The sequence below is a fragment of the Lagopus muta genome, chromosome 6 (assembly GCF_023343835.1).
Source record: "Lagopus muta isolate bLagMut1 chromosome 6, bLagMut1 primary, whole genome shotgun sequence".
NCBI classification, from domain to species: domain Eukaryota; kingdom Metazoa; phylum Chordata; class Aves; order Galliformes; family Phasianidae; genus Lagopus; species Lagopus muta.
The window spans coordinates 30,649,869-30,666,551 of record NC_064438.1 but is presented as its reverse complement, the minus strand read 5'-3'; the positions used below and the strand labels follow the sequence as shown (position 1 = coordinate 30,666,551).

Here is a 16,683-nt window from a genome sequence, read left to right as displayed (position 1 = left end):
ACTAGCACACACTGTTGAATGGCCAGTAGTAGTCATTGACATTGTTCCTTTGTTCAATAACATTTCTAGCGTTGTGAAAAGCTATCTTCTGATAGTGTAAGATGCTTTACTAAGCATGAAGTAATACTTAATACTTAAATTGATACTTCATGTTTTCTCTTTTTAGGAAAAGGAGCCTAAAGGTAAGAGATTGTTTGGAACAAGTATTTTCATAAGGCTTTAATTTTGCAAAATGTAAGTAGTAATGAGGATTTACTGCAGAACCACCCTGTCATACTTCTGCTACTCTGCTACTCCCACATAAAGCATAATGCTATGTGCAGCATGATGTCTACACCTCACATAAGTCTCCATTCCGATAAGATGTGACAGCTGAACTTGCACACAATATTATGCCTTACTGAAATATTAGAGTTTGTTTTGCATAGTGACATGCTGATAAACTCTTAATTAACTGTTATTTACAAGTATCTGCTTTTACAGTAGGTCCTTATTCATTGGCCTCTACCTATACTATGTCTACATATGCCAAATTTAGATTATATTGCAATTCGTATCCTCTTGTGTATGTACAAAGGACGGTTAGCTGTAAAGCCTTCTGTGAGACATTTTATATGGAAAAATACTTACAGAATATATCAGATTGCACAAGACACCTGCCTAAATTCTGGAATTAATATCTGCTAACCATTTATATGCCAAGATTCTCATATCTGCTAACCATTTATATGCCAAGATTGTCATTCACAGTTAATTTGTAACTGTATCCAGACCACAAAAGCAAAAACATTATTTGGTGAATAAGACATTTCTGATCCATGGTCACATGGGTACTAAATAATAGACCAGCCTAACACAAACATGTTATTATGATTTTTCCTTGCTTTACCAATCCCCGTAGGATGCCATACCCTCATTCTAAATTTCAGATGTCTTTTTCTAATTGGATGCTTCTTTTTGTGATGATGAAGATAATTCATGGAGTCTCCTAAGCATATGCAAGACTTTTCGGAACAGAGTGGATACTTCTGCTTTAAAGCCACACAATGCTGTTCCATAATTATATAAGATTTTATCAAAAGGGGATTGGGAAAGGCTGTACTTTCTAGAGAACTGAAAATATCACGATCTCTGAAGATATCAAAGTAAAACAGATATAAATACAGATTTACTCTCTTTGCAGCAGAATAAGAGGTAGCTTCTGATACAATTCCCTTTGTGATGGTATGAAATATTCTACTGTCTTCCTTCTTTCAAAGAAGTGCAACTTTTTTAAAAAAACATTATTCAATGAAGATACTGAATAAAATTCAACCGTACCTAAAAGTTGGAAGCTCTTTAGGGCATTTGTAATCTGTCTTCAAGCCTTAGTGAACACAGAGGGAATCTATACCACTGCTGGAGTCCCTTGGTGCTACCACAATAAAAACAAGAGTGACTGTGGTGAGTAGATGTGACCTGTATTTTTATCTATATTGCCACTTTTGTACTTACACTTGTATTCAAATTTCTCTCCTCTTTAAACATCTCTCCCATAGGTCATAATTTGTGTTTCCCCACCCTGTCCTTTACTTTGTATCTCAATCATAGTAAGGTTTGTAAAAGAGTACCCTGTTGAGAGAAATGAGAAATAGCATAGGCAGTTTCACTAGAACAAGGGAATTTTGCTGCTTCAGATACCAAGAAGCTTTGTCCAATAAACCAATCAGTGGCTTTATTTCTCAAAATGCATAAATGCACTGAACTCCTGATTCCCTACCACTTAACAAGGTTGATGAGAGTCAGCGAAATGGCTTGTAGCTTAATTTATATATCCAGTAATTCTGTGGCTTGTAGCTTTTATTTATATATCCAGTGATTCCTCTGAGGACCTGAAAGGATAGGTAGAAATAATATTCACCCACCTTGCCACCTATGTGCATTGCCTTTTTTTTTGTTTCTTTACCCCTGCACAGCTTTTCATTGTCTAATAAACATTACAGAGGTCATTACAGAGCTTTTGTAGTTCAACTGCCAAGCCATCTTTTCCTGTGGGAGCTGGGAGTTCTGTTAGGAAAGGTATCTTCTACATATCCAGATTCAAACGTTATTATCTGCTTTTAAGTTCAAGACAACAGCAAGTACAGCAAACTTAGTGCTACTAATACAGGATCCTTTCTTTGAAGTTTTAGCCCCAAAAGACACCGTTTCCATTTGGCAGCAGTAGCTGATTCACATGTTATCTGAAGCTATGCTTCATCTTCTGGGAACTGGAGGAGCCTAGATTTGTCACTTGAAATGTCAGCAGCTTTTTAGGTCACAAGAATTGAAAAGGCACAGGAGCTAAAGCCAGTTCTAACTTTTATAATAACAGTAGCAAGATCTCTGAAACCAGGAAGAACAGGTCTTGGGATGTTTTAAGTGCAGAGCCAGCATACTTTCAGCCTATATCTATTAAAAAGCATATGCCATTCAAACAAAAAAACACCACTGATTTATGCTTCTTATTCTCCACACAGTGTCATATTATTCTAATTGTACAGTTGGCACTATGAGATCCAGCCAAGGCCAGTGGAAAGTTCTGCATAGGTATAGACACAAAGAGAAAGGGCTTGTTTCCTCCCTGAAGAGGAACCTGATTTTATTGTTGTGCGAGACTGGAGCTTATCAGGTACTCATCATTGACAAATATGCCCAAAAAAAGAATCAAAAAGAATCAGAATTCAGCACAGAGTGGTCTGTAAGATATTTTGAAAACAACCTGAGAGTGTTATTATTACATCCTTATCTCTAAATTGGAAAGAATTTGAGTAGATTTGAAGGTTGGAATATACAGTGGATAAAAAATTGGTTGGACAGCTGCAACCAGAGGATTGTGGTCAGCAGCTCTGTGTCTCAGTGGAGGCTGATCACAAGTGGTGTCTCACAAGGGTCCACCTTGGGACCAGTGTTCTTCAACATCCTCATCAATAACACAGTGGAATTGAGCGCACCCTCAGTGAGTTTGCTGATCACACCAAGAAGGAAGGGATACCATTCAAAGGGACCTAGACAAGCTTGAAAAGTGAGCCCACATGAACCTCATGAGATTCAACAAAGGTGAGAGCAAGGTGTTGCATACTGTTGGAGCAGTCTCGGGTACACATACATACATACTGGGAGAAGGACTCATTGAAAGCAACCCTGCAGAGAAGAACTTGGGGGTCCTGATGGAGGAAAGGCTGGGCTTAAGTCAGCAGTGTGTGCTTGCAGCCCAGAAGGTCTAATTGTATCCTAGACTGCATCAAAAGAGGGATGGCCAGCAGGGCCAGTGAGGTGATTGTTCACTACTACTGTGTGAGGCCCCATCTGGAGTATTGTATTCAGGTCTAGGTGCATGAATGTCATACAGCTATATTGGAGTGTATCCAGAGGAGGGCCACAAAGATGATCAGTGGACTGGAACACCTCTCCCACAAAGACAGTCTGAGGAGCTGGGCTTGTTCAGCCTGGAGAAGAGAAGACTCCAGTAGGGAGACCTTATTGTGGCTTTCCAATGCTTAAAAGGAGTTTATAAACAGGAGGGAGGCTGACTGTTAACATGGACTAATAGTGATAGAGCAAGGGAGAACAGTTTTAAACTAAAAGAGGGAATATTTAATTAGATGTTGGGGGGAAAATTTTCACTCAGAGGGTGATGAGGCTCTAGCATAGGCTGCCACGAGAAGCTGTGGCTCTCCATCCCTGGAGGTATCCAAGACCAGGTTGGATGGGGCCCTGGGCAGCCTGATCTAATGGGTGGCAACTTCTCCCACAGCGTAGGACTGGAGCTAGATGATTTTTAAGGTTCCTTTGAACACATGCCATTGTATGATTCTATGATTCCATTGTTATAATGCAGTCAGAAAATTGTGTTTTGGTCAGAATTAAGTTAAATACAAAATGTAAAGCAATAGCTGCATGTTTATAAGCACAACCACTTAAGGGTAATACAGAGAATTTAATGGAGGGACAATTTGTGACTTATTGTCTATTAAAATGGTCTTATTTGGCCTGGTCTCAGGAAATGTACCTTGAATCAGACCAACGGTCTGGTGACCTCACTAACTACTGAACTGCATGAGACAGACATGAAGGATTCAAAAAAAAAAAAAAAAAAATCTGTGGAAAATGTAGTCTGAAAGCAACACTCAAAAAACAAAGGTGAATGATGTGTTTTTAGATATAGGAGTGTAACTTTGACACAGAATGGCAGATGGGTAAAAGTGTTCTACCTTCATGTGCACTGTTTGAGGATTAATCTCTGTATTACAAGTGAATTTGTGCTAGAAAAGAAAGCTTAAGAGGGATCATACGGTCTTGTGTTCAGAAAATAACAGGTTTACTGTCTTAAAAAAAACAAAAACTTTTAGTGAGGTATGTGGTTATGATGGCAGATTTAGAAAATTATTGGTAAACTATAATAGATTGTAATTTTAAGAATGACTGAATATACTTTATTGGTGGTGTCTTCCATTGCATGGGCTGAAGTCTCAACCTGACTTTAAATGTTTGTGTCTACTCAAAGTGCTCATTATATTCATTTTTTGGCACAAAAGTTGTTTTTGTTTGAAGAGATGTGTAAAATGTTGGGGACTATTTTAGCTTATTCATTGAATGTAGCCTTATTTATTTGAGAGTCTATCTCTATAAGCAAATAATTATTCCTATTTGAAAATGTGAATAGTTAACAAAAAAATTCCACTAGTTTTTCATTTGAGTCCTTTTTGAGGCTGCATAATGCAAAATTTGGAAAAAACTTAAGTTGGACATATTTCATCCAATTTTGGAGATGAGATCACTTTCCCTCACAATACTTGAATTAAGAAGTTGAAGATAAACCACTAGTATGATAATTCTAACTATTTTTAATGTATACATAGGAAAAAATGTCCAAATTAGATTTGGCAGTATTTGTGAAGTCTGGCAGTGACAGCTGTCAAATAGGAAAAGTATAGTTGGGAAAAAAAACCTGGCAAAATGAACTCCACCTCATAGAACCAGAAGAAAGGGAGTTCAAGTCATACATACCTAAACTGTCCAAGGGAATTTGTATCATATTTTGGCTAGAGAACTGCCAGACAGCATGTGCATTTAGTCTTTTGCTTGGAGAAAAACAGCTTGACTTCTTCCTGTAACAGTACCCAAAAAAAGATGGAGCCCCAGCTGTAAAGGTGGCCTTGTGCCATTTAGGTTGGAGTGTGGACCCACAAACAGCAGCACTAGTGAAGAAGATACAAGGTATGGGTAAATGCAGCCCTCAGAGTCTCCCTGTCACAGAACATGTCAATGACACTACATCTCCTGCTTAGCTAGGAGTGCATCCTTCCCAGTCATACCTATATTAGCAACAGACATGAACAGAATACGTGTGTGAAGTCTGCCTTTAAACAGATTCCTTGCAGTGATGGAGAGGTGACGCATCACATCTTCTCAGTATTTCACCCGAAAGCAGACTGATCAGCTGAGGAAGAGAAATGAGCAACAGTAATTCCCCTCAGAATATCTGCATCCTCTTCCCAGTACTTCCTCATAGTCCTTGTTTGCCATATTTTCTTTCTGAATACAGAACTTCAAATATATGCCTGCATAATTCACTTTTTTGGTTACACAGCTTCCTCAGGGATTTTTCCTACTACCCTTATTCTGCTTTAGCAAGAATCTTTCTGTTTCTCACACATGTGACTAACCAAAAAAAAAAGAAAGAGCCCTTTTTCTCCAGGAATAACATAGAAAAATAAATATAAAGCACTTCCTAGCAATTTTGGCACATCTAGAATGATCTTCAGTCTTCAGTGCAGCTCTAAAGAACTTTTATCTACTTTTTCTTCTGACCAGTTCTATAAGTCTACCTGAGGTACCAACTTGAGCACATAACAGCAGTCCTAAGTGCCTCTAAATTACCTTCAGAAAATACCTGAGATGCCTCTCTTCCATTTACATGCCTGATTAAGTGCTTATTTGCTATGTAGAGCAAAGCTCTTGCTTTGAAAGTTCTGTTTACTTAACAATTATCTTTTTGAAATAGAGCAAAGCGAGACATTTCTACTCTGGTATTTCCAAATCCCTCCTTGGCAATGTTAATCAATCCAAAACCCTTTTTCTCCTTTAAATAGAAGGCAGAATATATGAATGCAACAAATCAGGGTTGTTTTTGTGTTTTTTTTACTTTATGTTGTCATTCGAGGAGTCTCTAAATTTCTCTTCTGTAATACGAAGACACTGACCCCAGGCCAGCTTAGCAACTCTGCTCTACTCCAATGAGACAAAACTGGATTGCTGATAGGCTCTGTATAAAAGCAATTCCCAGATGATCAGGGGCAGCTTCTGTGGCTACAACATATTCCCCTTTCCCAAAGACTTGGCATAAGCAGTTCTCTGGGAGAAAGTGGATATGTTTCTGTCAAATTCATCACAAAGTCGTGGTTAAGCAGTTGGCCATGGCTGAACATAGTGGTTCTTTAATTTGTCTAAATAAAAAGTCCTTTTCTTTGCCCACTCTTTCTTACGTAAAAAAACTTTTATTAGTTGTGTTAATCTTCCTCTTACCAAACTCTCACTTCCTTGTGATTTGAAGTGTATCTCATTGTTAACTGGTATTTATATAAATAACAATAAATCAGTTAGAGACTGATCTCAGACAAGATCACAACTGAGATTTAAAACTCAAAATTATATAACTCAGAGCAGAATCCAATGTTTCAATCTCTTCTATCCAAAATGATATAAATCTCTCAAAATGTGGCTAAAATTCTGCAACGTAGAGACAGCTCCAGTTCTTTCCTGTCTCTTCCTAGCTGTCTTCTTGGCCTTAATCTCATTGCTTTAATTTTCTCACATTCCATTTCTCCATCTTTAAAATGGTGTTAAACTTTACACCTTTGTTAAGTAGTGTGAGATAAACCAGTTAAATATTTCAGTAGTGCCTGAGTTTTATTAGTGTGTGGCTGGTATTGATTTCATTTTATGCAAATATTCTTTCATATTATATGAGATGTGTATGGTAACTGTTGAGTCATGGCCTGAGCCATAGATAGAGCACTCAGGGAAAAGAACTGGTCAGCCCTGAGAGCACAGGTGAAGACAATTCACATGCATGACCAGAAGGGGTGGAGCTTGGCTGCACCTCTCTTAGGCCCCATTTAGTGAAGCTGACTGTCACTAGGGAAGGGTCTCTTTCAGAAGGTCTTTCCTTAGTGAAGCTTTCCCTTACAAACATAGAATCTTCTGATACAGGTGAGCAATTTTCTCTTCCTTTATAGCATCTTTGTATTGTGCTAGTCTTTCTGTTGTCGTTCCTTTGTTGTTAATGCCTTTCCCATCATACTGTTCTGTCCAATTGCTACAGGATGCTTTAGTAATCCAATCAGGATTTCAGTGCAAGGAAAAAGTCACCAGCTGAAGTGCTTAAATGGATAAGGATGGGCTTTGACCCAGTGAGAAGTGGGTAATTTATGAAATAAAACCATTCTGTGTTGTAGTTTTACTTGATAGTGGATTTATGTATGAGTCATAAAACATATTTGATACAAGATGACTACTTGCTTTCTATTTTTATTAAAAAAACAAAGAAACAAGCAACAATTGTATCTGCTCTTTGGCTATGCCCAGCTGTAGAACCCACCTGCCTGTGCTGTCATATTATGCTGCCCATTGCAGTATTCTGCCAGACAACCTCTAAGTATAATTTAGGAGTCAACATAGGCTAGTGACCGCTTCCAGTAGTGGTTTGCATATAGCCACTGACTTGGAAGGGCAGAGAGAGGCATTAGCAGTGCTGATAGGATGAGGCCATGCCAGTTGGCTCAAGGCCTGGAGAATGTACTACAGCACTGTGCAGTAGGAGAGAGAAAGGAAGTGACTAAAATCTGCTATTGGTGCAAACTTTTGTTTAGAGAGATCTTGTTTTTTTTTTGTTTTTTTTTTTTAAAAAAAAAAAAAAAACCTGAATGTATTCACTCAGTTATTTTTTGTGGGTGGCATCATTTTTGAGCTGTGAGTGCCATTGATACTCAGTTCTAAAGTCAGGATTTAGCTTCTTTTTAATTGACTTACTAAATAGGCAGAAGGAAATCATGTTTCAGGAAATCAGAGGATTATATTAAAAGTTTCGTACTGAAAGCATTTTTTACCTCTATTGTGCCTTATGCATAAAAGCTTTTAAGGCAATTTTACAAATATTCTAAATTAAATATTATAAGCTTAACATGAGATGCTGATAACAGCGTTTTGTATCTCGAAGCCTGCAATGAAGGAAAATATGAAGGCAAGTGCTGACTTCAGCTTGGCTGGATCTAAGCTTTTAGATGTTTCAGCTGTAGGTCCAAGCGTCTCAGGATACATTTTCAGTGCTGGAATATTTGTATACGTGATTCTACCTCTCATGTGCAAGATAACAGTTTTTGAGTACCGAGAATATCCAAAGGTTCAATGTCCCTAGCCTGAGAAGAGTTGGGTGGCTGACCATAGTTGACCTGCACTGACTTTCAGCAGTGTGGAAAGGCTCAAGTTGCTGTGGTTAGGGAATTCCCATAACCTTGCTTGAGTCTGTTTTTCATCAGAGGAAAGCATGTTGCAGGTTACTGTTTAGAACCAAGCACATTACCAGCAGCAGTTTTTGTAGGATGCTTCTCCTGAACTATTAAAGGTATTAAGGAAAGCACAATGCATTACAATCCAGATGCTCTCAGGATAGAAGAATGACTGAAAATGCAGGCAGATATCAGAGTTAAAAACCCTTTTCTCTCTTTCTTTCCTTGTAAGCAATGTGGTTATCTGCACAGATCTGCTTAAGAAATACATAATTGGCCAGGCACCAGCTGACAATTTGCTGGTGTTCAGTTTTAAAATGTGACTGTATTCTGAACCTCTGGCATAGCTTTTTTTCTTTTTTCTTTTTTTAAGTCATGAATGAAATCAATTAACTTGTTTTTCATTGTTTAAACTAATCTAAGTACTTTTTGAATCCCCTGGTAACTGCTCTACCTCCTGCACTGTATTTCCAGTGGGGAAACCTGCTATTCCCAAGCTGTAACACAATCACATTGACTTGCTTTTCCTCGGTGCTAAAAATTCAGGCTAATTGTGCAGCGCATAAACCCCTTCAGTGCTCTAAGTCTACCTTAAAGGGACTTGTTTGAACATTCCAATCCCAGTGTGAAGAGCAGCCAACCAACGCACACTGCTTCATTTTGGCAAAGCTACAGATAAAGCTTTTGTGTCGTTCTTAAGATAACACTCTTTGTACACAGGTGTCCCATCAAGTTACTTATTTACGAGTTACAACATTCCCTTAAGTCCTCTACTGCATACCAGTGTGTACAGAAACACACACATACATTAAGAAGCAGAGAGGTAAGGAAGACTGATATTCTGTCCATAAGGGGCATCCTGGGCTTGTAACACTCCATTCTTACAAGTCCAACCAGCTTGACTGATCTTTGCTAGGAATCAGAAGTTCCAGGACAGCCATATCATGCACAAGCAGAGTTATCTACTGAAGTATAGCTGAGATCTTTTATGCAGGAAGATAATTGTTAATGAACTGATCAGATTTTCAGTTCATTTAACGCGTAAAGTATTTGCATGATAAAACATCATGCATTTTACTGTCATTCTTATGCTTAGCAGAAAATGTGCTATGCAGAATTAATGAAAGAAATTATATTATGTTCTCTGCAATGTTTATTCTATGTACTATCACCATGTTATTTGATTATTCTGATCAGTTTAAGCCTGACTGTCACAACACTCATGCAAAGAAAGGGCAGATGTTTCAGAAATATAATGGTAGTATTTTATCTGTTGTGCACAAAATTATGGACAACATTTTAAATTGCCATGTGAACTCAGAATACCTTCAGCTTAAGAATATATTTGTTAGCTCAGAATTTCAGGACTTGAGACTTGCTTGTTTTTCTAGTAAGCAGAGTAACTTCCAAGGTAAATGTGTTCCTTTTGAAATTAGATTTTGCATGCATATAGATATTGTCTTAGTTGTCTAATAAACAGCTTTTTGTTTAGGAACTAAAGACTGGCAACTACTATCTGCTGTTAGTATTGCTTCAACTGAAATAAGGATGTGCAAAATTGCATGTGTATACAATCACCTGTCTCAGAGGGCTTGATGACAGATAGATGTCTTTACACAGACTTGAATTCATCTGCAACCAGTAACACAGAAAAGATAATCTGAGTAGCAAAAGTTAATTGGTTTACATTTTCAATTACTTGCTTGAGAGCTAATCTTGATCTTCTTGAATTTGCTGGCAAAATTCACGCAAACATCAGCTGTGTGGGAACAGCCCTTTGTATCAACAAGAACTGAATCTACATGGAGATGTCAGTTACTGGCCCACCTGCCAGTCCTGCATAAGAAAACATGAATAACCTGAGTCTCATTCAGTGTTTGTACTTGTGGCCCCAGGAAGAGTCAGGCTATATGACACAAGATTCAGCAGCCAATTACTGCTTTATGCTTACTGAGTAATTCATTGAAAAATGGACAATAGAAGAAGAGTGCTTAATGCTTTACTCAATTCTGAAAATTTGACTAAGATGTGTGACTGAACCAAGCAGAAGCTTGGCACTAAATCTGCTTATTAGTATTGGCACCGCGCACACACACACATATATATATATTTTTAATATATATATATTTATATATATATAAATATATATATATTATTTAATATATATATTAAATATATATATATTAAATAATATATATATATTTAAGAGGAAGAAGCTCTAAGAGCTCTAAAGAGCTGGAATATTTTGACTTGAAAATTGGCAATTGAGATTGTCTGGGGGGTGGACAGAGGTAGGAACTGTTCTGTTGAGCAGATGAGAATTCTGAATGCAGCAGGAAACATAACTGACAAAGCTTCCCGAAAATGCCAGCACTGATATTAAATATATGCCTCATTCCATTTGAGTAATAAGAGTCCTGTGAGTTAAATTTATTTCTCACTGTGGTGAAAAACATGTCCCACACACATGTGATGTGGCACTGGGAGAAAAAGGAGACAAACTTGGGGGGAAGTGCTGCCAGTGCTGCCAACTCTGGGCTCACAGCTCAGCCCCTCTTTGCCCCAGGCAAGGGAAATCTCAAGGAACTGGTATTATATTAGAGAATATTAGAACTGAAATCTTTATAGTCACAGGACAAGTCCCTCAGCTTCTCCCTAAGTGCAAGGTCCATCTTCTAGAGCCTTCCTGACCCTTTGTAGGTTCTGGATGAAACCATAACTGGAAGGGACAGCATTGCCTTGATTCTTACACGGTAGTCTTTTATGATCTATCACTTTTTAAAATGAAATATGGGGAAAGAAACCATCAGACGTTTCTGTGAGGACAGTATACTTGCTGTTATGTTTCCCCACTCTTGGCGGATGACAAAGGCATGGAATGTCAATAATTAGAACATATGGGCAAATTTTTTTTTACCCCTTCCACTCCCAGATGCTCACTTTTTCTTGTGGCAAAGTATGGCTTCAGCATTTGATCTCTTCTACTCACCTCTCCCATCCCTTTGATGAAATTAGTTGCATATGTAGGTTTGTGTTTGTATGTTTCCTAATTTCAGATAAGATCTAAAACTGTATTTCAAACAAGAGGAACATACGTGGGCACAGTTAATTACTTTTTATTAATGTCTTTTTCTACAAACTTCTCACAGAGCAGAGCACTGGTCTCCACAGACTTTTTTTTTTTTTTTTTTTTTTTGACTCTTCGTGTATGTTGATTAGCTTTTTTATATATTGATTTCTGGTAGCTCAGCCTCTTCTGTAGGAAACAAAAGGATCGTAAATAGAAAAAAAAAAAATAAGGAAAAAATATACAAATGGCATAAAGAAAATAGCAATGGGCAAATATGATTCCACACCATTTCCTGATTTGTAGTATATGACAGAGTAATGGACTTCATACCATAAGGGTGTTACAACTCTAACAAAAAAAATAGGGTATTATTGAAGGGTTATTTCAGATCTTGATCCTAATGATGGCAGATCCAAAATAGCAGAACATGAAAATGGTGTAAAAAATTTACTTAGGTGTTTTACAGGAATAGTCTGCACTATATGATTACATGGCTTTATTAAAGAAAGCTTTCTCAATAGTCTGATGGAAGTCTCGGCCTATTTAGGATACTATCTTATTTAGGATACTAAATTAGTAATATATTGCAGAGGAAGTATGTCTGAAGTAGAAATCTTCAATGAAACTGTTAGGAAAATATCAAATTTTCACTAATTCCAGTTTTTGTATAAGAATTACAGGTCGCATTTGTTTGAAAGAACGTGTGGTATGCGTGAAAGAATGATTCATAGAAGGGCAGAAAAAGAAGAGAGGAAGAGAATGCAAAATCAGTGCGAAGTGAGCTCAGGAACAACTCTGAAATCTAAAAAGATGGATTTCAAGTAAATATGAATGAGAGTAGAAGTTACCTCCTGTGTATTGGATCTTTCCTTGAAATGTTTTCTGTGGATGGGGCGATCAGGAAAGGGATTTATTTTAAATCCTAGTCACACTTTGTTAGGTGCAGTCTGAGAAGCACGTAATATGGGAAGAGCTTCTACATGAATAACTATATAATTACTCAGTCTCATGTTTAAAAATTTAATATTAAAAATAGATTATTTCAAGTCAGAGAAAACCATTTCATCTTAGAGCTGTTCATCATGTTGGCTGATGCATATTGAAACTCCTGCTCCCTACGTACAGTTTGATACTAGCTACTGCATTTTTCAGCTGGTGATTATTCAGTCAACAATGAGAAGAGAGCTATTATCTATTATCAGGATGGCAGTGATGTGATAGTAACAATTCCGCTCAGAAAGATTCAAGGATTCATCCAAAATCATGGAATAGGGTATCCTGATCTGAAGGTGCCACAGAAAGGCGCCACCTTCAGAGTCTTTGTGGATTTTGTGCTGAAATAGGATTTATTTGTGATCATACAGCAAAGGCAGTGTTCTCAGAACTGTTTCTAAGAATAGCAGGATGAATTCTTCAGCTGTTCTGAGTAATTTCAGAGCAGCATATATTGTGTGTTTCTCTATCCCATGAGAGCCTTTTGATCGTGAAAATACATAATTTTACATCAGTGATTTTTGGATTCTTTTTTCATTCATATTAGCTTGACTTGCTGGAGAAACTTACTTTGCTGCACAGTGTTTGAAGAATCTCTGTGGAATTTGGAAAGCAATAGATGCATCAGCTTTAGAACTTCACATTTCTTCACCTTAACTCTGAGCAAATGACAAAAGACTGTGAAAAACTAAGTGGTAGACTTGAAAATGAAGAATCTGAGAGAAACAGCGAAGCATCTGAACCACAAGAGAACTGTCCTCAGAAGATTCATTATGATGCTGTCAAAGCTTACTGCATGTGTTTCAATTGATATAAGTAATCACTAGCATCTTTATGAGCAGCGAAGTATAGTTATGGCCAGCACGGGAGATGGCAATGATATGGCAGATTGGGTTATTCCATAGTAAATGTCAGCTGTCACCAGTCCTGAAAGCCATTGATTGGCTCTATTACTAATGGGAGATAAAACAAAAATCAACATTATTGACATTATAGGAGGAAGGAAAAAGAGTGCTGGAAAGATTAAAGAACAAAGGAAAAGCAATCTGATCTATCTGAATCTAAGTGAATCCGGCTGAAATGTCCAGAGGTTTCGTCAACAGGAGAGGCTGCTTCTTTTACATTCCGCAGCTCTTGTTTGTCCCAGGGTCAGATAGCTTCAGGACTGCCTTAACTAATACCTGGAACACAAGGCTGATGGAGTAGTTTGGTTAGCAAATAATTGTGAAAGTATAAATTTCATGTAACAATGTTATATGAAATCCTGTGATAACGTCCCTTGCACTGTTGGCTAGGCAAGAGATCTCAAGAAGCCTATCTTCTAAAAGCAAAATTGAAGATTTACAAGCAAACACATGCATATTTGGCAGTATGAATATTTGTTTTAAAGTTCAGAAATAGAAAAAATGGCATAAAATATTTTGACAAATATTTATCTTATGAAGCCATTTAAACCACGACATACCACATCAACACATCTCTGATGGCTTCAGCAGGAACACAAGCTGAATGTGCTGAATGACTGTTTTGCTTAACTCCTCCTCATGCCAGAAGATAAATGTACTTTCTTTTTCTGTTTTGAAACTTGAACTATACTTACAGGAGTGCTGCTCAGATTGTTATCAGTTTGAATACAGGTAATTACTAGGTTCATTCAGGAGGGCACAGCAGCAAGCAGACAATATCTCAAGACTTCATTGGCAGGAATCTAAAAAGACAGGAGTTTGAAGAACATCCTCAGAACTTATTTTCCATTGGACAGCCTCTTGCAGCTCTTTATGTAGTCCCTGTCCTGTAAATAGCAAGATTCTTTGTTGTCAGGTAATTGAAGAAAGCAATGGTTATTTTATTAGCACTCTTTCACTGGGTTTATTGGAATTCTATATACAATATGTCAATCAGTTGCTGTTTCCATTGACTTCCAAGAAAGTTTTGCTCTTTGATTTTCTCTTGAGGCTCTTAAAACTTCTTAATTTCCCAAAATACTTTGCTAACCCACTTTTAGTATTCTTACTCTTATTATTCTTAATTGTTTCATAGCCAGTCAAGATAAATAACAGTTCCTAGCAATCTCAGATATGTAATATTTTCAGGTATATATATTCTCTACTAACTGTAGGAGAATAACGTGTGGTTAACATATTATATGGAAATAAGACGTCTGGAATCAATTCATGTTCTTACCACAGAAACTTGGTGCAACCTTGGGCAAATCACAGCAGGAAAAAATATACAACACAAATCTTTAGGCATATGATCTAGATACTTCAGCAATAATCTAGTCTCCCAGTGCATTTCCTGTGAGCTATAGATAGGGAATCATGTTGGTGCCTCCTTTTTCTTTCTGCAAAAGCTATCAGGCTTCCGTTCTTTGATTCCTTGCTATGTGTATATTCAAAGCTAGCTCAGCGAGATCCTTGAGCCCTGTAGCCGAGTTGACTCTAGCAGTATCAAAGACTGACCAGTAGGTATAATTCTATGGAAGAAAAGCAGCTGAGAAAGTTTATTACTTTATAAACGCTTCCTTTTTAATATGTTCATGCATATGTATATCTGTGTATGTACTTGTGCATATGTGCATGGCTACACATGTATTTGTGAATGGCTGTATAGGTGTATGAAAGATTAAAAACAAGGCACTATGCAGATATAAGGAGATTAATTAAGCGACAGAAGAATTCCACAAAAAACACAGAGCATAATTCCCACTAAGTGTTCTGCCTTGTACTTGCCTATATTCTCCATCTAGAATGAGTAAGTGGAAACACTTCATCAGCATCCCAGATTACAAGAGGAGCAGAATGCTTATCAACTGCCACGCATTTCATAAAGGGGAAGAAGCTGTTTGCTGTAGTGAAAATCAGAAGAGGCTGAAGAGAAGCAATCCTGTCTCTTACTCCCACACCTGCACAGTTCAGCTATGCCGAAGCACTTTAGTCAGTCTCAAAAAATCAAGAATATAATTTTAAATCCTATTGTCCTCTTGCACAAAGGGGAGATCCAGGGCTTTCATACCATACACATTGCTGCTTGATGGAAAGAACTAAAAATAGCTTCTAAAACCTGATTAAATTTATGTATATTTGCAAATTGGATTTGGTCGTTATATTAACAGAACAATGCTATTTGTAGAGCAAATATATGTACTTCATTATTTACTGTGTAAGATTTAAAAAATGTATATTTACAGAACATAGAAAATAAGAGGAAATATTTAAGACATTAGTATTGTCCACGATTCCTTTATAACAAGGCAGGTTTTGTCCATACTTCTTGAGAAATGGCATTTCCTACAATAGTACCCACGAAGAATAAGACCTATTTTGCCAAGCGCTATGGAAACAGAATAATCTTGAAACCAGCCCTACCTCAAACAGTTTACAATCTAAGAAATGAGAGAAAGCAGATAGTAGGTGTTCGTTTAGTCTTTATGTCTTGCCTTGTATACTGGAACTGTAAAGAATTATATAAATTGTTGCTGGTTCTGATGCAGTTTTGTGATTTGCAGATTAAACTGAAACAGTAAGGATGGCTTCTGCCCTACTGTTCCAAGACATGTTTGAACCTACAGATCTGAATAAATCTGACAAACTCCTTTCTCACAAGGTCTTTTGACTTTCATGGCTTTGATTCAAACTTGGATGGAAGTAGAGAAGCTACAGATCTTCCAATTGCTTCTAAACCAAATTCTACATTAAATCAAGCTTCAGACTTTGATTCTGTTCCATAATTACTCTGAAAATTAGTACTATTTATTTGCCCTTAAATGTTCTGAAATCATTAAAATGCTCCCATTTTAACATTTGCTGGCAGTTCGCTTGTTTGTGAGATGTGGCAGTAGGGAGAATGCTGAAGAACTGAAATGGCTTTAAGGCCTTCAGGTGAGAGAATTAAGCCTCTGTCTCTAATGATTTGGTCTACAAAATTTGTTTTAAAATCTCATTTTAAAAAAACAACAACAAAAAAGAAAAAAACGTGGGAGCAGTGATGTCTGTGTCTAGCATTTGTTTCTCATCAAGTGCTCAAAGTAAAGTATAGAGCTGGAAAGGGACCAAGCAGAGTTCCTCCAGCACTGTCTTTCAGATGCACGTC

The 16,683-nt window shown here is 37.3% G+C and overlaps 2 long non-coding RNA genes across 8 annotated transcripts in view; one reads left to right on the top strand and one right to left on the bottom strand.

The window, feature by feature from the left end:
- The window catches only part of LOC125695585 (uncharacterized), a 55,528-nt gene that overhangs the window by 29,002 nt on the left and 9,843 nt on the right, over positions 1-16,683 (bottom strand). For 5 of the 6 annotated variants that reach the window (XR_007378003.1, XR_007378001.1, XR_007378005.1 and 2 more), the window contains exon 2: positions 14,192-14,299. This is a non-coding gene — a long non-coding RNA (uncharacterized LOC125695585). Of the gene's footprint in view, positions 1-13,670; positions 13,786-14,191; positions 14,300-16,683 lie in introns of those variants that run through there. The other variant, XR_007378002.1, reaches the window with a different exon arrangement.
- On the top strand, positions 1,322-16,404 carry LOC125695586 (uncharacterized). 2 transcript variants are annotated; one of them, XR_007378007.1, is made up of 2 exons: positions 1,322-7,233; positions 13,139-16,404. It is a non-coding gene; the product is annotated as an uncharacterized LOC125695586 (long non-coding RNA). The 2 variants fall into 2 exon arrangements; XR_007378008.1 differs by having other exon boundaries at positions 12,271-16,404.